The sequence below is a fragment of the Narcine bancroftii genome, chromosome 6 (assembly GCF_036971445.1).
Source record: "Narcine bancroftii isolate sNarBan1 chromosome 6, sNarBan1.hap1, whole genome shotgun sequence".
NCBI classification, from domain to species: Eukaryota; Metazoa; Chordata; class Chondrichthyes; order Torpediniformes; family Narcinidae; genus Narcine; species Narcine bancroftii.
The window spans coordinates 9,197,828-9,221,030 of record NC_091474.1 but is presented as its reverse complement, the minus strand read 5'-3'; the positions used below and the strand labels follow the sequence as shown (position 1 = coordinate 9,221,030).

General features: G+C 38.8%; 2 protein-coding genes across 6 annotated transcripts in view; one reads left to right on the top strand and one right to left on the bottom strand.

The window, feature by feature from the left end:
- LOC138735678 (uncharacterized) overlaps positions 1-18,310 on the bottom strand; it is a 65,813-nt gene extending 47,503 nt beyond the window's left edge. For both annotated transcript variants that reach the window (XM_069883864.1, XM_069883865.1), the window contains exon 1: positions 18,016-18,310. The gene's annotated coding sequence lies outside the window, so the exon portion shown is untranslated. The remainder of the gene's footprint in view (positions 1-18,015) is intronic.
- LOC138735679 (sodium/potassium-transporting ATPase subunit beta-1-interacting protein 3-like) overlaps positions 1-23,203 on the top strand; it is a 178,980-nt gene that overhangs the window by 34,062 nt on the left and 121,715 nt on the right. The window lies entirely within an intron of this gene.

Genomic DNA, 23,203 nt, shown 5'->3' with positions numbered 1-23,203 from the left:
ACAATTCAGTTTAAGAACAAATGACATAAATCTGCAATAGAAATACAGAAAATCCTTGAAATAATCAGATTAGGTTAACTTGGCTTTTCTCTCTCCAGGTTTAAATTTAATTTTTAAAATTGTAAATTTAGACGCACAGCTCAGTAACATGTCCTTATGACCCATGAGCTTGTACCACCCAATTGACCTACAAGGGGAGGGAGAAAACCGGAGCCCCCAGAGGAAACCCACACAGACACGGGGAAAACATACAAACTCCTTATAGTTGTTGTAAGAATACCCAACAGACACAAATCAAATGCAGGAGACAAGTTTAATGAAATTATCTTTGCATACGAGGTTCAGTTGAAAACCAGAGTCACAAGAATCGAAATGTCTTTGCTCTCTCCTGCTTCACTGATCCACCTTTTTGATTTTTAAACGTATTCAAATCCTATACAAAGTCAAAACTTAATCTAGTCAAAAATGTACATGCTTTTTTCCATTTTCTCCCCCACTCACTCCTTCCCACAGAAATACCCCCAAAGAAGAAAAAACTAAACTAATTTAACAATCTTACTGGATATCATTATATGACTTTATAATATGTAAATAACAATAATTATATATTGTCCGCAAGCATCGAATCCACGCTGCTGAAGACCCAGCTGCGCTGGGTGGGTCACGTCTCCAGATTGGAGGACCATCGCCTTCCCAAGATCGTGTTCTATGGCGAGCTCTCCGCTGGCCACTGAGACAGAGGTGCAGAGGTACAAAAGAAGAGGTACAAGGACTACTTAAAGAAATCTCTTGGTGCCTGCCACATTGACCACTGCCAGTGGGCTGATCTCGCCTCCAACTGTGCATCTTGGCGCCTCACAGTTCGGCGGGCAGCAACCTCCTTTGAAGAAGATCACAGAGCCCACCTCACTGACAAAAGACAAAGGAGAAAAAACCCAACACCCAACCCCAACCAACAAATTTTCCCCTGCAACCGTGCCTGCCTGTCCTGCATCGGACCCGTCAGTCACCAACGAGCCTGCAGCAGACGTGGACGTACCCCTCCATAAATCTTCGTCCGCGAAGCCAAGCCAAAGAAGGGAAAAAGATATATAACAATTTCAAAAATGTTAATAAATGCAGTTATACCTATATTAAATAAAAATAAAATAGGATGAGGTCAGGGAGTGACAAATTACCCCAAATTTAGCCAATAATCTTAATACAATTCATTATAAAATAACAACACCAATCTTCTGCATATATGGGAACCAAATTTTCAAAAGAATCTCCATCTTTATTCCTTAATTATAAGTAATTTTTTGTGCCCACCAAAGGTATACAACCTTGAATTTCGTTATGCCAACATTCTAATACTAAATCGGTTTCCAATTTCTGAGAAACTGCAATAAATTTTCTAGCAGCTGCCAATGCAATCTTTAAAAACTCCTTCTGAGACCATTCCAAATTGGACCCCAAGTTAGTCTTTGATACATCTCCTATCAAAAATAACATAGGGTTCCATGGAAGTGGAATCCCTATCATCTGTTGTTTTTAAAAAAAAAATCAATCAAATTAGTCCAGAAGGAATTCAATTTAAGGCATGTCCAAGTAGAGTGAATAAACACCTTTTTAAAACGATTTTGACTCCTGCTACCATGTTCAGTTTGAAGATTAAATAGTGTTATTCTGGGTTAAAAAGATCAGAACACTGTTGCTAGGGATTATTACACAGCTAATGTGTCAACAAAATATCAACTATCAGTTTGGGAAGAAATTTCTTTGGTGTACAGTGATGGTAAAATGGTGAAGTGTTTCCTGCTTTACCCCATTTAATAGATTGGAAATATTCTCCATGTAAAATGTTTACATGCAAGCATAGAGATGAAATGGTGTCTTTTAACATCTTTTTAGAATATGTTAATTTTATGGCACTGCTCTAGAGAGAGTACAAGTGCTGGTACATATTGACTTCCTTTCCCACTGTTACCTGAGCTGGTATTTAAATATCTATTAACGAATGTTGAAATCTAGTCATAGTATACAAATTCTGTTTCCTTTTATCTACTGCATTTGGCAAAGGTACTTTTCACATGCAAAAATCTTCAGTGCAATGTGGCTTTTTATTTGCTACTGCAACATGTCAAACTGTATCCGTTTCGCTCCTTTCATATTTGTTCTTCCTGTCACCTTATCTTTCTCATTCCCCTCAATGTTGGTGTGCTTTCAGTGATCAGTATCAGAATTATTTTGGTAGAGATTGACAGGAGAGAGGTTTTTTTTGTGTGTATGTACCATGGTAGAGAAAGGGATTTATAATCACATAAAAACATGGCCAACAGGTCAAATTATCAGAAGAGGAAACCCTATCTCTTTCTACCATTAATAAACTTAAAAGATGCAAAACTCACTGTCAGCCAGTCGACTTGACTGACTCTACCAGACACTGTCCAAGAGAAGTTTGAAGGTAGTTTGGAAGGTGGACAACTTCTGCCTTTTTATGGTTGGCTCCTTTTGTATGCTCTCGTGAGTCTTGGTGTCTTGCTGAACACTCCTCAGTTTTGTGTGGACATAGGCCAGGAATTCCTAGTCAACTTGTCGAATTATTTTTCCAAGGAAGCATTGATGACAACTTTGGATCTTTCCCTGTGCGTGCCTGGAATTTTCTTCATGATACCATGTGACCTCATGCATGCTTTTAATTTGTCAATCAGGAGGGATTGTGCATCTTTCCTCCTCAAATTCAGTTGTCTGCATATTCATTTCACCTCAACTTGCATGCTGTTGTGAAGTCGTGATCCTAAATGGTCCACCTTTGTATCGATGGACTTTGAGCTTTTTTTTCCATAAAAGTACTTTTCACCTGAAATAGTGTTTGGCTATGCTCATTGGAATCATTTCTAAATTGCAGCAGTGTGAATGGAATGATAAGCAACCACTGCCATCATCAGTCCTTGCTTGTTCTGTGTTCAGTAAGTGAATAAAGGTCAAACTGGACCAATTAAGTTTCATTCATATAATCAGCTGAAACTATTGAGATCTTTAATGGCCTGAATTAAATTGAATGGGCTTTCCCTTCCTGTTAAGAATGCAGTCAACTAATAGTCCTTCAAATCCAGACTGAAAACATCAAATGTGACCCTATTTACAGCACATGCTCCTGTTTGGCAAGTAAACCAGCTTAATTGCAAAGACATTTTGCAGCACTTTTTGATTTGTATCATTTGTTTTGCAGAATTTGTTCCAGGTGTTCATTATGCTTGGGTTACAGAAAACCACAGGGCCTTAGTTCTGCTTTTAGACTGCACATTGAGAGGTAGTGCTGAATACAAAATTGAAAGCTCTCTTACTGCATAATAACTTTTACTAAAATATACATGAAGATTATTAAAAGTGAGGATTTGTAAGCTACTGTGTAATTTTAAAAATATATCCAAGAAGATCAGCATTTCTTTCTCAGAATGGCATGGTTAGTACAACAGTATTATAGTGCCAGCGACCCGCTTTTGTATTCAGTGCTGACTGTAAGCTTGCACGTTCTCCCCATAATCTTTCCTCCAGGTGCTTCGGTTTCATCCCACCTTTCAAAATGTACAGGGTTTGTAGGTTAATTGAGGTATTTGTGCACAACAGGCTCATGGGGCAGAAGGGCCTGTTACTGAGCTGAATGTCTTTTTACACTTGAAGATGACACTGAGCCACTGACTTGATATACTACAGATTTTCTGGTGATAGTATTCCCAGAGTTCTGTTGCATTTGAAGTTGCAGAAATTAGACTACGCTTCTGAAGGAACAGTGATACGTTTCCAAATCCCGATATTGTGTGAATTGTGGGCGAATTTGCAGGTGGAGGTATTTCAATGTACCCGCTTAGTCATAGGGTTTGCTGATTTGGAAGGGCCATCAAAGTACCCTTGGCAAGTAAATGCAATGTATAATGGACATGTATGCTGTAGGGGTCGGGATGTCAGTCATTTGCTGCAGGATATCCGGTCACTGTCCTGATCTTGAAACCACAATATTCATGCCATTGAATGTTAATTACCTCTGATTTAACTGTCTCATTGGAAACCGTCATTGCCAGACACTGCTATGTACATTTTTTTTGTTGCAATCTAGCGATCCACAATCAGGGTTTTATGAATGGATTGCTTTGTATTTTGAAGAGGTATAAATGGAATTCATTCATCAGCAAAATCCTGAATTCTGATGTACTGATGATGGTGGTGTCTTGGTCAGTGCTGATGGGGACCCTGTGGGGATGATTGACCACCAGTGGTCACATAAATCTTCCTTTGTGCAAGGTAGGACTCCAGGCATTGTAATGCATTCTTCCTAATCTCTGAAAACATTAATTTTACCAAGAGTCCTTGATAGCACACTCAAGTTGAATAATGCCTTGATATTAAGGGCAGTTAGTCCAATCTTGTCTCTTTAATTTCACTCTTTTGTCCATCTATGGACCAAAGCAGTAATGAGATCTGAAGATGCGAATTCTTGCCAATATCCTTTCTTTCTTTCTTTGGCTTGGCTTCGCGGACGAAGATTTATGGAGGGGGTAAAAAGTCCACGTCAGCTGCAGGCTCGTTTGTGGCTGACAAGTCCGATGCGGGACAGGCAGACACGATTGCAGCGGTTGCAAGGGAAAATTGGTTGGTTGGGGTTGGGTGTTGGGTTTTTCCTCCTTTGCCTTTTGTCAGTGAGGTGGGCTCTGCGGTCTTCTTCAAAGGAGGTTGCTGCCCGCCAAACTGTGAGGCGCCAAGATGCACGGTTTGAGGCATTATCAGCCCACTGGCGGTGGTCAATGTGGCAGGCACCAAGAGATTTCTTTAGGCAGTCCTTGTACCTTTTCTTTGGTGCACCTCTGTCACGGTGGCCAGTGGAGAGCTCGCCATATAACACGATCTTGGGAAGACGATGGTCCTCCATTCTGGAGACGTGACCCACCCAGCGCAGCTGGATCTTCAGCAGCGTGGACTCGATGCTGTCGACCTCTGCCATCTCGAGTACTTCGACGTTAGGGATGAAAGCGCTCCAATGGATGTTGAGGATGGAGCGGAGACAACGCTGGTGGAAGCGTTCTAGGAGCCGTAGGTGGTGCCGGTAGAGGACCCATGATTCGGAGCCGAACAGGAGTGTGGGTATGACAACGGCTCTGTATACACTTATCTTTGTGAGGTTTTTCAGTTGGTTGTTTTTCCAGACTCTTTTGTGTAGTCTTCCAAAGGCGCTATTTGCCTTGGCGAGTCTGTTGTCTATCTCATTGTCGATCCTTGCATCTGATGAAATGGTGCAATATCCTTTGGTGAGTTCATTATTCCGGTGGGCCACAAGTAGGTGATAGCACTGTTGACAACAAATTCCTTCATTTTGACCATAAGCAAGCCCACCCCATCCTTTCACATTCTCATTTTCCCCTTCTGTCGGCAAAAGTTTGAAAACAAACCTGCAGATTCAAGGCCTTTCTTTCTTGCTGTTGTCAGCATCTTAAATGGACCTCTCATTGGTAAAAGGTGCCTCTGCACTGTTATTTTACTCTAGCTCCTTTACTTTGTCCTTGTAACCCTATGCTCTGCACTTTTGTTTTATAATGTTATTTTATTTACTACCTGCTGTACTTAAGTACTCATCGATGGCCTGCAAACCAATGCTTTTCACTATATCTGTGGCATTAAACAATACTATTCAATAACTGGGGAGGTGCTCACACAGATGTCAGTGGATGGAAACCATTCAAACCATCAGTAATGTAACCAAATATTTTCAGGCCGTTAGTGTAATTTCCTTTTATGGACAGCATCAGAAACACTGTGTTAGAGGGTTCATCAAGATTATAGTTCTTTTCTCTGGATCCACTGATATTTTTGGTAATTCTATTAGGTCTTTAACCTTTTCTGCTTTTTTTCTTCTTTCTGCATTGGGGCAAAGAAGTGTGGAGAGCAGACATTGGTGTTGGCATTATGAGGACTTTCAGATGAAATCAATAACTCATCCCCCCAGCTTGGTGGTATAAACTTTATTTCACTTCAGGCTCCACAATTACAAGCCTCGAAGAAATAAGAGCAGGATTAAGACTGTAAATCCTTCAACTCCTCTAAACCTCCCCAAAATTTCTGCCTCTATCTGATAAGATAATAATTAAAACAAATAAACTGGACCATTTTCACCACTCTCTGCAGCTATCTTGACTAACCAGACTGCTGCTTTGGAAGGTGACCCAGTTGAGTTCCAAGATCAGAGTGGGTGTGAATCAAAGAGTAGGTCCTGCTCAGTTATACTCCACTCGCTTCCTAATGATGTGCTTCCAGCACAATATGTAACGAATTGCATCCAGATGAACAATGTTACTATGTACACACACTAATGATGAATATAGAAGATCTTAAAAAGGAAAACACCATTTATTTTATGACCTGTTCAAGACAGAAATTTTAATGTGTTGAGCAAATTGTTGAGGCTGACGTGACATGACAAAATTGGAAGAATGCTATGTTTTATCTGAGAAACTGGAATGAACTTTCCTGTGATTTGCGGGGAGCTAAAGATCTCTTGGCATCATTTGAAGTGACAAACTTCTTTTGTGTCCTTTGATAAAGGGCTCAGGACCAAAATATTTGTTATGCATTTTTAATCTTTGTTATATAAAGTACACTGTTTTACCAGCATTGTGTTTTTACTTCAGTCACGGCACCACGTCATGGTAGCACAATATTTTTACAGTGCCAGTGATCGGAACCGGGTTTGAATCCCGTGCTGTCTGTAAGGAGCCTGTAGATTCTCCCAGTGTCTGCCTGGGTTTTCCCCAGGGGCTCCGGTTTCCTCCCACTGTTTGAAACCTACCGGGAGGGTAGGTTAATTGGGTGTAAATTGGGCAGCATGAACTCATAGGCCGAAATAGCCATTACTGTGCGGCATGTCTAAATCTATTTATTTAAGTCTGCAGACTTTCGTGTTTTACTTTCAGCTTTCACAAGACCTCACTATCCACTTCCATTTGTTTTACTTTTAAAAGCATCAAGTATGTTAACAGGTTCAGGTTATCATGATAGCTATAATGTAACACATCATGGATTTTAAGTAGTTATAACAACTTATCTCGATTAACTCGGATTTTGGAACAAAAACTATGTTTTAGCCAGATCCTTCATCAAGACCAGTCTTTGCGCAGGGTTCCAGCCCAAAACACTAACATTCTTTTTTTCTTTCCCCCACTGATGTTGCTCAACCCACTGCTCCTCCAGCAGATTCTTTTGATCCATCTGCAGTTTCTCGTGTGCCTCCTTAACTTGTGTTTTTTTTTTCCCCTTTTCTCCACAGTAAATATGCAAAAACAGGCCAGAAAAGATTATATTAATTAATAATTAAACGTCAGGGGATACAAGTTCTGGGAACCTTACTCAATACCAATTATCAACTTTCAGTTAAATACAGATGACCAAATACTCATTTTTTTTCTTCAGTATTTACAAATTAGATTTTTTTTTTTTTTTTTTTACAATCTTAATTACATACATTTCCAAAGAGAAATAAGAATTTAATTGATGCCATTTTTAATTTACAACCTTTCTATCATGATTAAATATCCAACATTTATGATGTTGTTGGAAATAAGAGGCTCCCTCAGATAAAATTTTAAAAAACCTGGGAACAGGACCTAGAGCTTTTAATTTCTGAAGAAACTTGGAATGTAACTTTCAAATTGGTTAATACCTCATCTTTATGTGCCTGGCACTCTCTCCTACAATTTAAAACAGTCCATTGGGCTCCCATGTCCAAAGTTAAACCATCTTGTTTTTATGCAATGTTTATCCACATTGTAATAAATACAATGATGGAGATGCTTCATTAATTCATATGTTTTGGACATGCAAGAGTCTTAAGAGATACTGGAACAAATTATTTCATCCTTTCTCTGCACTTTTTACAGTTAGTTTTAAACCTAATTCCTTAACTGCTTTATTTGGTATTGTTGGAGAGAATGACACAACATTAATGGCATCTGATCTGCATGTATTAGTTTTTATTTCTCTTATGGCCAGGTGGGTAGTATTGCTCAGATGGAAGGATGCTGCTTTGCCTGCTCATACTCAATGGATACATAATGTGATGTCATTTTTAAAATTAAAGATTAGATTCTCAATTTCTGATGTGAATTCAAATTTTCAAACACTGTGGAGACCCTTTTTGAAATATTTTCATAATCTTTGATTTGATATGAAGGTAGAAGTGTTGAATTTAAAACTCTGATAAGAATTCTGTCTTTCTTTTTTCTGGCCAAACAGCTTCTCTCTTGGTAGTGGGTTGAGATTTTCTTTTTATAATATTAATACAAAGCAATTTATTTGATTAAAATATTTGGATACCTTCAATGAAATGATATGATTTAAGTGCAATGCATCTTTCTGACTTTTAACATATCAAAAATTACAGAGTACACAAGGATGTTAATAAAAATATTGAAAAGAAGAAACATCCATCTATTCAAGGTCCATAACTTAAAACCCTTAACCCTGCTATTGAATGAAAAGAGTATGTTCCCATTATATTGGCAGCATCGCAGGGATGTGTGGCTCATAAGGAAAATAAAATTGGTTTGTTTCTTCAGCTCACTGGTACTTGCATCCCAGGGTAAGAAAGTGATGGTTGTTGCCTGAGGGCAATTGTTGTCCCCGCAATCCATAGCTGCTGGAATATGACATTGTTGGACATTCAGATAACTGTTACACAATTATGATACCCATTTTATGTTGGTTGCATACCAAGTTGAACTTGTGGGATTCCAGGGGTGGGTTTTTTTTTTAAATATTGTAAAAAATTCTCTAATTTTATTTGTAATCACTGTAAGTTGATTATTATCTTTAAATAAAGCCTTTTAAAAAAAACAGTGGGATTTCCAGAGGAATCCCACATACCAGCTGTCTTCCATTTGTAAGGGACATCATAATGGAACAGCTAGATAGACACACTGCCTGCAAGGGGTTGAAGTTACTCCGGAAGCTGAGAGGAGGAAAGACAATCTGGCAGAAATAGGCTCCACCCAAATTTCCCTGCTCAGCCCATAATGTCCATTAGGATCATTATGCCAGAACTTAAAACTCTGCAGGTGTTTTCCAGAGCTCAGATTACTTACAGGCATCCCCACTAAGGACTGGATAGAATTAAAAATGACGTACTAAAGCACAGCTGTCAAATATATTGATCACAAGTAGATGACTGGTCATCCAGATGCAACCTATTATATATTTTAAATTAAAATTTAAATGTTAAATGTAGACATACAGCACGGTAACTGTCCCTTCTGGCCCACAAACTCGTGCTGCCCAATTACCCTGATTAACCTACAACCCCTGTACAAACTCCTTGGAGAAAACAATGGATTTGAACTTGTGTCGCTGGTGTGCTAACCTCTTATGAATAAAATGATTAAAGATGCAATCATTGAGTATTTAAATTCAATATTCATATTTCAATATGTATATCAAAAGTAAATTGTTACTGGTAAGATAGGAAAAGTAGAGTTTATGGATATTTTTGATCATGTTATACAAAGGTTGAGGCAGATCAATAAAAATATACATCCACGTATTTGTTAATCCTTGGACAGCGATTTTTACAACATGTTGCATCTGGATAAAATAGCTCTGCAGCTACTTCCCTGGCTAATTGTGATATGAACAATTGGACAATGCTCAGAAATTGTTTTGAAGCTTCCTCTCCTGCTTGCAGTTCTAATCATGAAATCTATGGACTTTTGGTCTTTAGTTTCTGGCTTTGAGCTACTGGATGATTTAACAATGGAGATCATTTAAAAAGGACTGAAGCTCTGATGTTTCCCAATACAGAGTTGGAAACTGAAAATCAAATACAGTAGATGATGGAAATCTGAAATGGAAACAGGAAATACTGTAAGCACCCAATGGGTCAGGCAGAATCTGTGCAAAGAGATTCACAGGCAAAGTTTCAGGTTGAAGACTGTCTGAGCTCAGAAAATGAGAAAACAAGTTTTACATTTCAGAGAAGGTGCAGCAGGATGGATGCAAAGAGAATCGAACAATATAGGCCCTTCTGCCCTCAATGTTGTGCTGACCCATGTATTCCCTTCCCAAAACCAAAAAAAAAGTACTAGACCCTCTATTTTTATTCCATCCATGTGCCTGTCTAAGAGTCTCTTAAATGCCCCCAATGTTTCAGCCTCCACCACCACCCCCAGAAAGGCATTCCAGGCACCCACAATTTTGTGTTTTTTTTTAAAAAAACAGCCCTGATGTCTCCCCTAAACGTCCCTCCCTTTCTAGGAAACAGGAGCTGGCTATCCACCCTATTTATGCCTTTCATAATCTTGTAGACCTCAAAGAGAGAAGTCCCAGCTCGGCAAACCTTGCCTCATAAAACTAATTTCCCAATCTAGACAACATCCTGGTAAATCTCCTCTGCACTCTCTCCATAGCTTCCACATCCTTTCTATAATGAGGTGACCAGAACTAAACACAATACTCTAGTCTTACCAATGATTTGTAGAGTAGCAAATTGATCTCTCTACTGCTGAATTCAATCCCCCATTAATGAATCCCAGCATCCCATAGGCCTTCTTAACTATTCTATCAACCTGTGCGGTGACCTTGAGGATTTGTGCCTCAAGGTCCCTCTGTTCATCCATACTCTTAAGTAACCTATCATTATCCCTGTACTCAACCTTCTGGTTAGTCCTTCCAAAATGCATCACCTCACACTTTACCAGATTGAAATTCATCTGCCACTTTTCTGCCCAACTCTGCATCCTGTAACCTTCGACCACCTTCAGCTCCATCCACAACTCCTCCAACTTTTGTGTCATCCACAAACTTAAATGCTCCCAATGTTTCAGCCTCCACCACCATCCCCGGAAAGGCATTCCAGGCACCTACAATTTTGTTTTTTTTTTTTTTTAAAAACAGCCCTAATGTCTCCCCTAAACGTCCCTCCCTTTCTACATGCATCCTCTAATGTTTGCTGGTCCTGCCCTAGGAAATAGGAGCTGGCTTTCCACCCTATTTATGCCTTTCATAATCTTGTAGACCTCAAAGAGAGAAATCCCAGCTTGGCAAACCTTGCCTCATAAAACTAATTTGCCTCTTCATCAAGGTCATTTATAAAAATCGCAGAGCAAGGGTCCCAGAACAGATCCCCTGTGGCATTCCACTGGTCACCAACCTCCAGCATTGAGAGATTCTAGCTAAATGTTTAGACTACAGAACTAGGATGGCAAAGTGTCTCCAGCAAGTTCTGATTTTTCTTACAAAGAAATATTCAGCATAAGTTATAACCATATAACCATTTACGGAGTGGAAACAGGCCATGTTGGCCTTATCCTGGTTGATTACAAGAACATCAGAAACATACATTTATTTGGTGGGTTTAATTGAGGACAAGTAGGTGCTATGCCAAAGAGGATGTTGTGTGGGCCAAGCAAACAGTAGGTTAAGAAGTCAATTTTAAAAAGTATTTTATTATTATAAAAATGGTTTAAAGATTAGCACTTTCAAAATATGAAAGAGAATTCCAAAATGAGACATAAATCGATTGACAGATGATAGCAAAATGAGGTGAGATTTCACAAGGAATCTCTGCCAGACAAGGATTTGTGAGGTCCTGTTTGGGAACAATTTCTAGTATTTGTGGGCCTGAGAAAGTTGAATGACTTGAAGGTGGAAGGTCACGAAGGGTGCCAAACCTGAAAATGGAGAAAGACTTTGGAGAATGTTGCTCAGGACTCAAATATTTGCTGCTCGTGAAGGATGAAGATTTCTAATTGCAACACTTAGTTTTTGGCCATCAATTCCACACTTAGATTTTCATAAATGTTTTCAATGACTTGCAGAAAGTGCGAGTCATAATGAGGGACAGTTAGTATTTGGAACCAGAGACTTTTAAGGGTAAATCAGTGTGGAAATGCAACACCAAACCAGGTACTGAAAAAGAAATGAGAGAATTAAAGATCTGGAGATTTAAAAGCAAGAAAGGAAAAGGTAGAAGGTTGATAACATAATTCTTATGGCAATGGGAGACGTTTATCTTTGGTGTTGATACTACAAGGCTGAGGGTTAGCTGCACTCTGTACATCCTTGTTCCATTGAAGTCATAGATTGAAATGCAACTCGTAGCTGAAATGCAGGAACTTATTGTAGCACAGCAATAAAGATAAATTTCTCGAACACTTTTTAAACAACAAAAATTCCAACAGGAGTGAGATTCCACAAAAGAATTGTTTGATGCTAGGGAATTTGACTGGCAGCATTGTTCAAGCAGGAAAAATGTTCACTTTTTTTTGTGTTGATATTAATTAGTGCAAACCTTGCAACTGCGCAGCAGTTGATGCATTTTAACTGAAAAGCTGGCAGGACAAGCATGTTCAAGTGGGATAACACCAAAACCAACTTGTGGATATCACTGCTAAACTGTTCATCTGCTTCTCACACTGCTGTCTCATTTTTCTAAATATTGGTATTTGCCATTTACTTTAATGTTATTTCAACAATAAATTCTGGCCCTGTATTTATATTGAAGTGTAAGATGATCGTTATATATAAAGCTTCAGCCTAATCTTTCACTACGAACTACTAGGCAAATGCAATTAATTTAATGAAGACCTAAGCAAGGAGAAGTGCTTTCCAAAACGGTTTCAAAGCAAAAGATCCCTGACGTCTTTAGCAAGACATGGTTTCTACGAGGTTACTGTGATGATGGACTCTTTATTTACAGTAGCAAAACTGGTATCTCCATCTAACCAGTACACCTTGAATGTTCATCCGATTTCAGTTACAAAAACACCAGTAGCTGCACATGCCTATTGCTTGACTGTTGAAAAATATGGGCATTATTGGGAAGAAATTAAAAGGATATGGCATATGTGAAATGGGAAGACATTCTTGTGGAGCATTAAAAAATCTGTATTGTTAACCAAAACAACTTTCGAAGCTACCAGATTTATTTTGTAGCCATAAGTTTATTTTTCAGCATCAAACGGATCGTTTTACAGTGATTAACTTATCATTATAAAGAACGTACACACAACACACTAGCATCTTTATCCAAAGATGTAGTCTCTGATATTGCTTACTTCAAGGGAGATTAGTTTTGGTGAATTAATTCAAAGAAAATCTAATGCCTTGGAGTTGTTTTTTTTTTAAAAAAAAGGCCATTTCTGCAACTGATAGCAATAATATTGCAAATGAAATGGAAATTCGCTTTCTCACCTGGAGGTGCACATTACTAATCTCTTTCAAGAATTTCATGAAGCTATCTCAAACTATACTTTTAAACTAAAGATTTAAAATGCATATTATGCAGATGGAGAGAGATTGCAGAGCTCTGAGCTGCAGAAGGATCTGGGTATCCTTGTGAAGGATTCAAAACCTTTAGTCTTGAAGTTCAAGAGAAGTTATTATTTATTGTGAGGGGAATTGATTAGAAAAGTCAGGAGATTATCCAACTAATGGGCATGATTTTGGACTTCTTACTGGAAACAGTTAAGGTTTTATGAGCAATGTTATGACAGCTAGAATCTGACCCCAACTGTAAGAAGTTTGTACGTTCATCCAGTGACCTGTGTGGGTTTTCTCTGGGGGCTCTAGTTTCATCCCATCCTCAAACATATGGGGTTGCAATGTTAATTGAATGTAACTGGGCTGCATGGGCTGGAAAGCCTTTCTACCATGCTGTATTGTTAAAATTAAACAAGACAAATATATGCAATGGGTGGGGTTGCTTCAGGAGGAAAGGTAGACAGATTGGAAAACTGTGAGGGGACTTGAAATCTTGAGGAACCTTGACACAATGGATGTAGACCAAATATTTCTTCTTATTGGAGTTTGTGGAATATGAATTCACAGCTTAAAAAATAAAAGGTGCTTACTTAAGATAAAGATAATTCAAAAATTTGTCTTAGAGGATTGTAGATCTTTGTAACTCTTTCTTAAAAGGTAGTAGACACAAAATCGTTAATGTCTAAGGCAGAAGTAGATACATCATTTATAAACCAGGGCATTAAAGGCTTCTTCAGATGGACAGGAGTAAAAAGATCAGCAAAGATTTTATTAAACGGCAGAGCAGTATGAAGAGCTTGAACAGCCTTCCCCTGTTGTTAATTTTTATGATTGTGTGTAGGTTTACTGAGACTCCCAATATCCATCCCCACATGATCCTTGCAGCTCATGAGGAATTGATCATAAATGTATTTTTTTCCCCATCAGGATTTCAAAATGTGTCACCACATAGAATGGAATTGTTTCAGAATGGGATTGGAGGGGACATGTCTTTGATGAAGACTAAATGCTTGTCAAAATACTTCCCCAAATGATCTCTCCTGCTGTGCGGACAGCTTGATTTTGTTCAATAATTCTGACGTACAATCTTTTACTAGCAAATGATATTCAAAAGGAAAAGTGGAATAAGCGATTGACTTTCAATATGGAAATCATCACTGAATATTTAACTCTATTCAGAACAATATTCATTTATAATTGTTAAGCACCTTAACATAAATAATATTAATATTCTGGAGTTTGGCAACACTGCTTTTGACCCTAACCTATTCATAACAATGGACCAGTACTTCCACTAAACTACAGTGGATTCTAGATTAACAAAAATGTTAATAATTATGAAAACGTTGTAATAAAGAGCACCTTAAGATTATTGCAGGAGATGTTTGTATTAAAGGATCCCTATTTAGATTTCCATTCTACTATCTTAATGAAGATGTTAGTATTTTACTTGCCTATCTAGCTATCCAAATACCTGGACTGATGAGCAAAAATACAAGTTCCAAAGGGCAATTTAAATTTGGTAACTAATCTGGAATTAAAAAAATGTTGGAAGAAGTATTTAAAAACAGAAAATATTGGAAATACTCAGCAGGTCAGGCCAGTATCTATTGAAACAGAGTTAAAATTTCAAATTGAGGATCCTTCACAAGAACAGGGAAAGAGATAATTTAATTTTAAGTGGCAAAGATTTGGGAGGGGTTTAAAGGCCAATGGAAACATCTTGATAGGTGAGGCCAGGGTTGATGTCAGGATTTGTTGGAGATGTCATCTGGCTCAATGGATGCAGTTGGAGCATGAGAATGCAAACACATGAGATTTAAAAAATTGCAAAATATACAATGTGCCCAGTGGGTCAGGATGAACTAACTGAGAGCAAAACTGAACCAGTATCACCAATGGAAGGCTCACAGTGGAAACGATTAGCTCCGATAAAGATAGAAACAGCAAGTGGCTCAGTGTTAGAACTTAAAATTTAGTCTATGAGGAGGCAATATGGATGATGAGCTGCTCCAATTTACTTTGGGCCATGTTTAAGAAGCTATATATACAGTAAAGGAGAAATAGCACCCATCATCAACCTCTCAGTCTTTGGCCTCTTGAGTTGTGGTAATACAGCCTAATGCAAACCTGAGCACCTCATCTTCTGTCTGCAGATGGTGCAGCAATCCAATCTCATTATCAGCTGTGGTAGTTTCGAAGCCCTTGAATTAGTATATATACCCAGCTGGATTATTAATGTTATTTTGGACATGTGTGCTGTCCTTGAAAGCCGATTTTCCAGATGCCAAACTCCGAAGAATGTCATCTTTACTGTACTCTGATATGGAAAATTAGCCACGGACAATGAATATTGAAGCACCCTTTTCCCTCAATGCTGGCCTCTCTACTGCATAATTGTGAATGAAAACACAGAAGTGATTAGACTCTATGCAGAACCAACATTAATAGCAGAATCTTTACTTTGATCTGTTTCTTGGTGTTGAGCCAAACCACATGAGAGATGACCTCTTAAAAAGCCCATTGGTGAAAACCAAAAGAGGTAACATTCACAAATCAACCTACTTATTATAATTGTTCAAATCATGAATATATGACAGAATACAGAAAAAGTGACCAGTTGATCAGGTTATGCATAATAATGACAAATTACAATAACAAGGTTTGCTAATATCTAAACTCTTGAAATCTTTACATGAATGTTGCCTTATTAAATAACTTTTTTTTTTAAGGTTCTTAAAGTTCCAGAGATTGTACAAAACATTCTGACATCAGTAAATCATGTTATTTCAAGGCCATGAAGTATCAACATCAAAAAAATCTAGTTCTCAACCAACTTCTTTTGATATTTGTTGGTGTTTGGCATGACTAGATTATTTCTATTTGTGTCATCTCTCTTTTAATCTAAAGGATCTATATTTCCTTGGCCTTTTTCACATGTTTTGGAAGTAATATTCAGTCCAGTTTGAAGACCCTGTTGTTATGGCTGTGTTCCTGTCCTGAATTTTCCTCTTCAGTACAGTGGCTGAGCATGTAGAAAGTAGTTTTGTAATGTCTGTATCCATCTACCTTAAATTTTTGTTCTTTGCAAAAGCATTTGCAAAATGGATCACATGGAGGACAAAACTCCTCTCAGAAATTGGCCTAACAATGTAGGACCAAGACTCTACTGAGCTCATGAGATCTGTTGCAACATTTAATTATGCCGTGCCAAATCTAAAAGTATCACGGTCTGCTTTCATTGCTTTTGCTTATATGCAATCAGGAAAAATATTTTACAGAAAGTGTTATTTTGACATTTAAAATTTCACACCACATTAGGCGGTTGAGAGTTGGATACATTTCATTTAAGGTGCACCCTCATACTTGGTGTAACTGTTTGGCTATAGTCGGTAAGGATATCTGTACATTGTACTTGTGCAACTGACAATAAAATCTCATTATTTTCAGCTAAAGACGAAGGCATCCTAATTCATGTCATTTAATATTCTGAAGAACAAAAAAACCCCAAAATGCTGGAAGAACTCAACAAGGCAAGCAGTATCTGTGGGGGCAAGGTTAAAGGCTGCAACACCCTGCACCAGGGTAGAAGTTCTTATCACAGGGGGTGTTGAGAATTGGATGTATTTAAAGTAGACAATTATTAGGGATAGAGCTAAATGGCGTGGGGTAGTTTCTATTCGTTAAAACGAGCAACGTGCAGGACAAATTGTTCGTTTCTCCAATGTAAATTTTATCTGGGCAAGAAAATCTCCTCGTATTGTCTGTCTCCCTACTGAACTTTATAACCAAATGGAAATTGCCCTTCCTGTACCTCCTAACTGAAAGGAAACGATCGAGAGAGGAGCGGGAACATGACCATTTATTTCCAAACGGCTGGTTACATATAGTTGGGTTGAATAATATCTTGAAGCAACCGTACACCAACGGTGAACAACATCAGAGAGAACAAACAGATGCAGATAAAAAAGGCTGAGAATGGAGCAGCGTTGATACAGCTCGATCGAGTTTTATCAAGATCTGGGGGGTGGGAGAAGAACGAGCAGAACTGCAATGGTCAAGTTCAAGCAGATTCAGCTGGTTCTGAGCCACCTACACGTGTAATCGTCCACTAATCGTTCGTGTGCGTGGGAAACACGAAGTCCTGTGAGTGACCATCCAGATTTGCACGGAACACGCGAGCCCCACGGGAGGCTGCAGATGTTGGAATCTGAAAATGAGTGAATTTTAAAACCTTGCCCGTTTTGGTTGAGAAACGAGAAAATGCTATTTCCCCCTGGAGAGAGAGGAGGGGGGGGGAGAGGAGAGGGGGAGAGGAGGAGAGGGAGGAGAGGGGGGGGGGAGGAGAGGGGGGGGGAGGAGGGGGGGGGGGGAGGAGGGGGGGGGGGGGAGGAGGGGGGAATAGCATTTTCTCGTTTCTCAACCAAAACGGGCAAGGTTTTAAAATTCACTCATTTCCAAGGAACGTGTCCTTAAACGATGCAAAGGCAGCTGTGCAAATATATTACTTTTACATTTTTTCCCAATAAACTGGAAAAAAAAAACACCTCGCAGAAAGAAACGTGAAAATGTGTTATACTAAAAGTATCAATTGATCAGCTGATTGGTATATTACCATGGACAAAGACGAGCAAATACTTCACCTCGGAGCTCAGACATAGCGTTCCAAGAAATGTTCATTATAATAAAGCTGCGTAGACTCGTGCACGGGACATTGTTACATTTGATACTTACTCAGAAAAATAAATCTCTCAAAGCGATTTATTGCTTCTCCTTGGGCTCAATGCTATGCGCCTCCCAATTCCCCTGAAGCAAATCCTCCCAGTGCGGTCGAGTGGTCGGGCATCGCCTCCAGATCGCATTCTGCAACCTCACTCATCAAGAAAATGAAAGCAGTTGCACTTCAGGGCGAGTAACCTGACTTCATACTTCACGAGGTGTCTGTTTATACCTGTCGGAGTCATTCACGTTGCAGAAGGGTCTCTGTAACTCTTTCTCTCAACCGCCCCCTACCAGCCATGTGATTAAACCAGCCGCCGACCGAGGCGGAACTGCAGCGCTCCCTGTAGCTTCAGGGTCGAGCTATTGAAGGGAGCCCGCCTTAAACTAGTGTCTTCACTTGGAAGGGTCTTTATTCTACTTGGTCATACGAGGCATTTTCCGAGACTAGACCATCAGAGTTTACGCGGAACAACGAGTATATTATTATAGCTACTTTGAAACGGTAACGTGTAGAAATGCCCTTTAAAGCGTTAAAATCCTGTGACTGGGTCACTTTTCCCCATCTTCCCGAGATTTGGGAGGAGAATCCTCAGTTAAAAATCGTGCCCTCTTTGGAGCACAGATAATGTTTATCAGTGCTCAAGAAGACCTCTGGCATTTTGTACAGTCTTACCACTACTTCTAGCATTTTTCAAATGTGAATCTATTGATCAAACGTGGACTTCGATTACCTCTTGCCATATTAATCAATCTGATGTGTTGTCTTTATCCAATGAATGGGCAGAGTATTTATTTCATTTTCGATGATTAGGTCTGCTGCAGAGGAAATAGAAGCAGGCTTAGTGATGTGAGAGGGACAACTTTTAAGATTCAGGCACAGGAGAATGATGCTGGAATCTGAAGCTGAACAGAATTTGCAGGAGGAACTCAGTGGGTGAAAAAGAATGGAGGATATTTCGGATTGCAGCCCTTCATCGAGACTGGGAACGCAGAGAAACCAGGGCAAAGAGGGCAGGTTGGGAGGAGCAGGACAGAGACCCAGGTGGGATTGGTGGACCAGGAAGAGGCAAAACATGACAGACAGGGGCAGTAGATTGGCAGATGCCAGACAAAGAGGTGGGGGGGGGGGGAGGAGAGGGAGAGAGAGAGAGAGAGAGAGACAAGAATACTGAGGGGTCAGGTGGGGGTAGGTGAGTCAGGTGAATAAGTCAAAGGCTGCCAGAGTTGGAATCTGATAAGATTCTCTTCCTAAGCCCTTTTTACACAGAAATCCCACAATACTGCCTTAAAGAAGAACTGTAATTAAGTCGGCTTTGCTTGCTTACACTGAACCAAACAATGCCAGCATAATACTGGGCCAACGTATCATTTTACACAGCAAGCTGGCATTCTGGGAGCAAAAGAGGTGGGATTTGTGGTCTCAAGTATGAAGTATAACAGACACATCCTGGTCCTGGGCTGCCTGGTCACCTTTTCTGCACAAATATCTATTCAGTGCTGTGACTACTTTTGCTACTAGCTTAAAGACAGGACTGTAATGGACACCCCCCACCCCCACCCCCATTCCATGTTCATACCTTTTTTTGCAGAATGACTAGATGCAAAAAAGGTGCAATATTCCTGCAATGAATTGGCTGAGTAAAAGGGGCTATCTTCTCTTATCAGATTGAGTGAGTGGCCAAGACAAATACTGCCAATGTTCATGCATTTCTTCCCATATGTTCTTTAAAATTTTGAAGAAAGGCCCAGTCGTGTTCCTTTCCATCTTTTCATCCTCAATATGTCTCACATTGATGTCTTTATTATGTTACACACTAACAACCCTTTTAATTATGTTTGGGACTAAAAGGTTTTTGTTAGCAGGAACAGCAATAGAAAATTCACCAGACAGTGGCAAATTCAAAATAATAATAAGAAATGTTATGTTTTTTAATTACACTATTAATAACATAACATTCCTTACCTCTAAACTTACTTAACTCGAAACTTAACCCCATCACGCACAAGTGTGTGTGTGTGTGTGATTCAAATTCCCACTCTGAAAAGTCAATCTTTAAAATTCCAGTATTATTTTAGTCTTGCTTGAAGGTCTTAAATTCTCAGTTCAGAAATAATTATAAAGTGTGTTTAAACATACATCTTCAGGCCTCTTTACTCACAATGATGTTTTCCACACAAAGAATCTGCCCTCTTTTCAAAGACAGCGAATGTGGTTATTTTCTTCCACAAAGAATTCACAAACCCAGACAAGGGTTAAATGAAGTGGCCAAACACAGAAATAGACCCAGTAGAATTTTGATCCTCTTTTCCAAAGAGACTGCAAAGTGGTGTTCATTAATTCAAAACCACAAATTCGACGTTTCCCTTCTAGGAGTAACACACAACAAACACCACCAATTCTGGTTCATGTAACTCAACCCACAGCTAACCTGCTAAAAATACAGATGCAATATTTTAACTCTATAATTTACTAAGACACTTTTATAAAAGAAATATAGTTTAACATTAAAGTAAAGATTAAGATAAATCTGGCACAATACCTTTCTGCTTTTGGCACTTTCTCCACAGGTGCATGATATTTAAACACAAACTATCCCACTGACCAAAATTTGAAGTAGCGCAAACGGGTTAATATCTGTTTACATTTAATTTGAGAAGACTAGGAAAGCAGAAGTGCAATTACAGTAATCGGCAGCAAACCTATTTCATATTAGCAGATTGTTCAAAATCCTGGGGACATAGATTTAATTTTTTTTAGCAAAATGTAAAGTTTTTGTGAGGAAAAACTATTTAATTCAAAGCATTGTTATGATCCAGGTGTCGTGTTTAATCCTGACTCTAGGACCATTACACCGCAAGACATAGGAGCAGAATTAAGCCATTCAGCCCATTGTCTTCCCCACCATTCTATTATGCCTGATTTACTATCCTTTACAACCCTATTCTCTTGCCTTTTCCCCAATACCATTGATCAAAAACATGATGAATGGTTTGGATTTGAAACCTTGCAATTCCTTTTTCCAACTACTGATGCTGCTCTACTCTTCCCTGCTGAGTTCCTCTAGCAGATTGTTTTATGGTCAATGGTGAGGGTGGGCAATTCATCATTTGAAGAAAACTCCAAAAGTCTCTGAAACTATTTAGGGAGGTGTATGAAGTTACGGACAATAACAGCAAACTGCAAAACAAATATCATCCTCAAATCTAATTTAACATTTATTGAAACAAAAGTCCCAAGGTTTTCATAATCTAGCCACATGGATGAAAGAAAAATAGAGGGTTATGATGTAGGAAAGTTTTTTTTAGGTATATATATCTGTAGGCTGGCGCAACAATGTGGGCCGAAGGGCCGTTACTGTGCTGTAATGTTCTTTTAATTAATTTCACTCTGTTTAAAGTTCATATACTTTGAAACCCTCTTTTAGAATTCTATTAGAGTTTTTATTTAAATCATTCATATAAGAATACAATACAGACATTACAAAAGGAACCTTTATTTTTTTGAAAATGTGATAAGAAATATTTAGCGTGAATTAAATGTAGGAAAAAGAAGATATTCAAAGCAAAAGAGACTTTATCTTCAGTTTTAAAACAAGGCATTTGTCGCATATGCAGTAGGATAAAATCATCGTAGATAAGAATCACCAGTTTCAAAAATAACTTCTTACGATGGTCAATATTAACTCCAATTGCCCAGGAGATAGGAATGTGAGCAAAGAAAATGTTAGTGTTGATCTGACTTTATTTTTGCTCCACCCATTGCCATTTGCCTCCAGAGTTTTCATGGCTGGGTGAGCTGTCAGCCTGAATCTGACAGTAGCACATAAATAAGTCTACATAAATTGGTATCCCATCAAATATGTAAGACCGTTATGTAATTTTGATGACTTACTGGTTGGTTTATCAACACTAAAACATGGAGAGCAAAGGGAAGATGTATGAAAATATAATACAATAATTTTTATTGGTTCATGAGGAAAAAAAAATTATTTCTTGGGCCTAATTTGGCCATTAATAAATAATCCAAAATGTTACAAAATAAAAACTGAATGAAATATCCTTATTCTCCTCCTCCTTTGGTTATTACCACATTGTTGTTTGTGTGAGCCCATTGGGAGTAAACTGTTTTTTATATCAATTGGAACATGGAATGGTACAGAACAGGAACGGGTGCTTTGGCCCACGATGTCTGCCCCGAACATGAATACACCATTACAACACTGTTCACACTTAAAATTTCCCTCAAGGTCTGTAAAGTGCTTTGGAACATTCTTAAAAGAGCATAAAAAAAACAGACTATAAATGCATATATGTTTGTCGTTGACCCTGAGCAGTCAATAATGCGATGATCGTTAAATTTTCAACAAGAGTGATTATTGTTAAAATCCTGAGGATATGCTTTCAGACTAAAAGTCAGGCTATTATTCATTAGATTAGATTGAACTTTATTGTCATTGTGTCAGTAAACTACAAAGCCAATGAAATATAATTAGCATCCAACCAGAAAAAAAAGTGCTATATACAATACTACGTTCAAATTAAAACAAGCACATACAGCAAGTAAACAATTCTAAAAGTACTGACAGTACAATGTGAGTGCAGTACCACTCAGTGCTGTGGTTTAAGGTTCAGCGGGGAGGTGCGGGGGGGGGGGTGTGTGTGAAATAAAGCTCTTCTTGAGCCTGCTGGCTCAATGGTCACTGATTGGATGGCAATAATCTGCTGGGCAGTTTTCAACACCTGTTGAAATGCTTTGTGGTCTGATACGAGACAATTCCCATACCACACTGAGATGCAGTATCCTCTCAATGGTACAGCAGTAAAAATCCACCAACATCCTAGGATAGAGGTGTTTTTTCTTCATGCTCTGTAGAAAATAAAGACGCAGTTTTTGATCAGAATTGAAGAGTATAGGGATGAGGTGAGATCATCGGAAATATGGTCACCTAGGAATGTAAAGCTTCCACCACAACTCCATTGATGCAAATAGGGACATGAGTGTGGCTTTTGCACGCCTAAAGTCCAGAATGATCATCAACTGTCCACAATGATTCATCAACCGTAGTTTTGCATTCAACACAATAGTACCAAACAAACTCATCCTCCCCAATCTCCATGATCTTGGCATCAGCACCTCTCTCTGTAATTGAATCCACCTCTTGCTATGTTACAAGCTTCAATCAGTGAGGATCAGAGACAG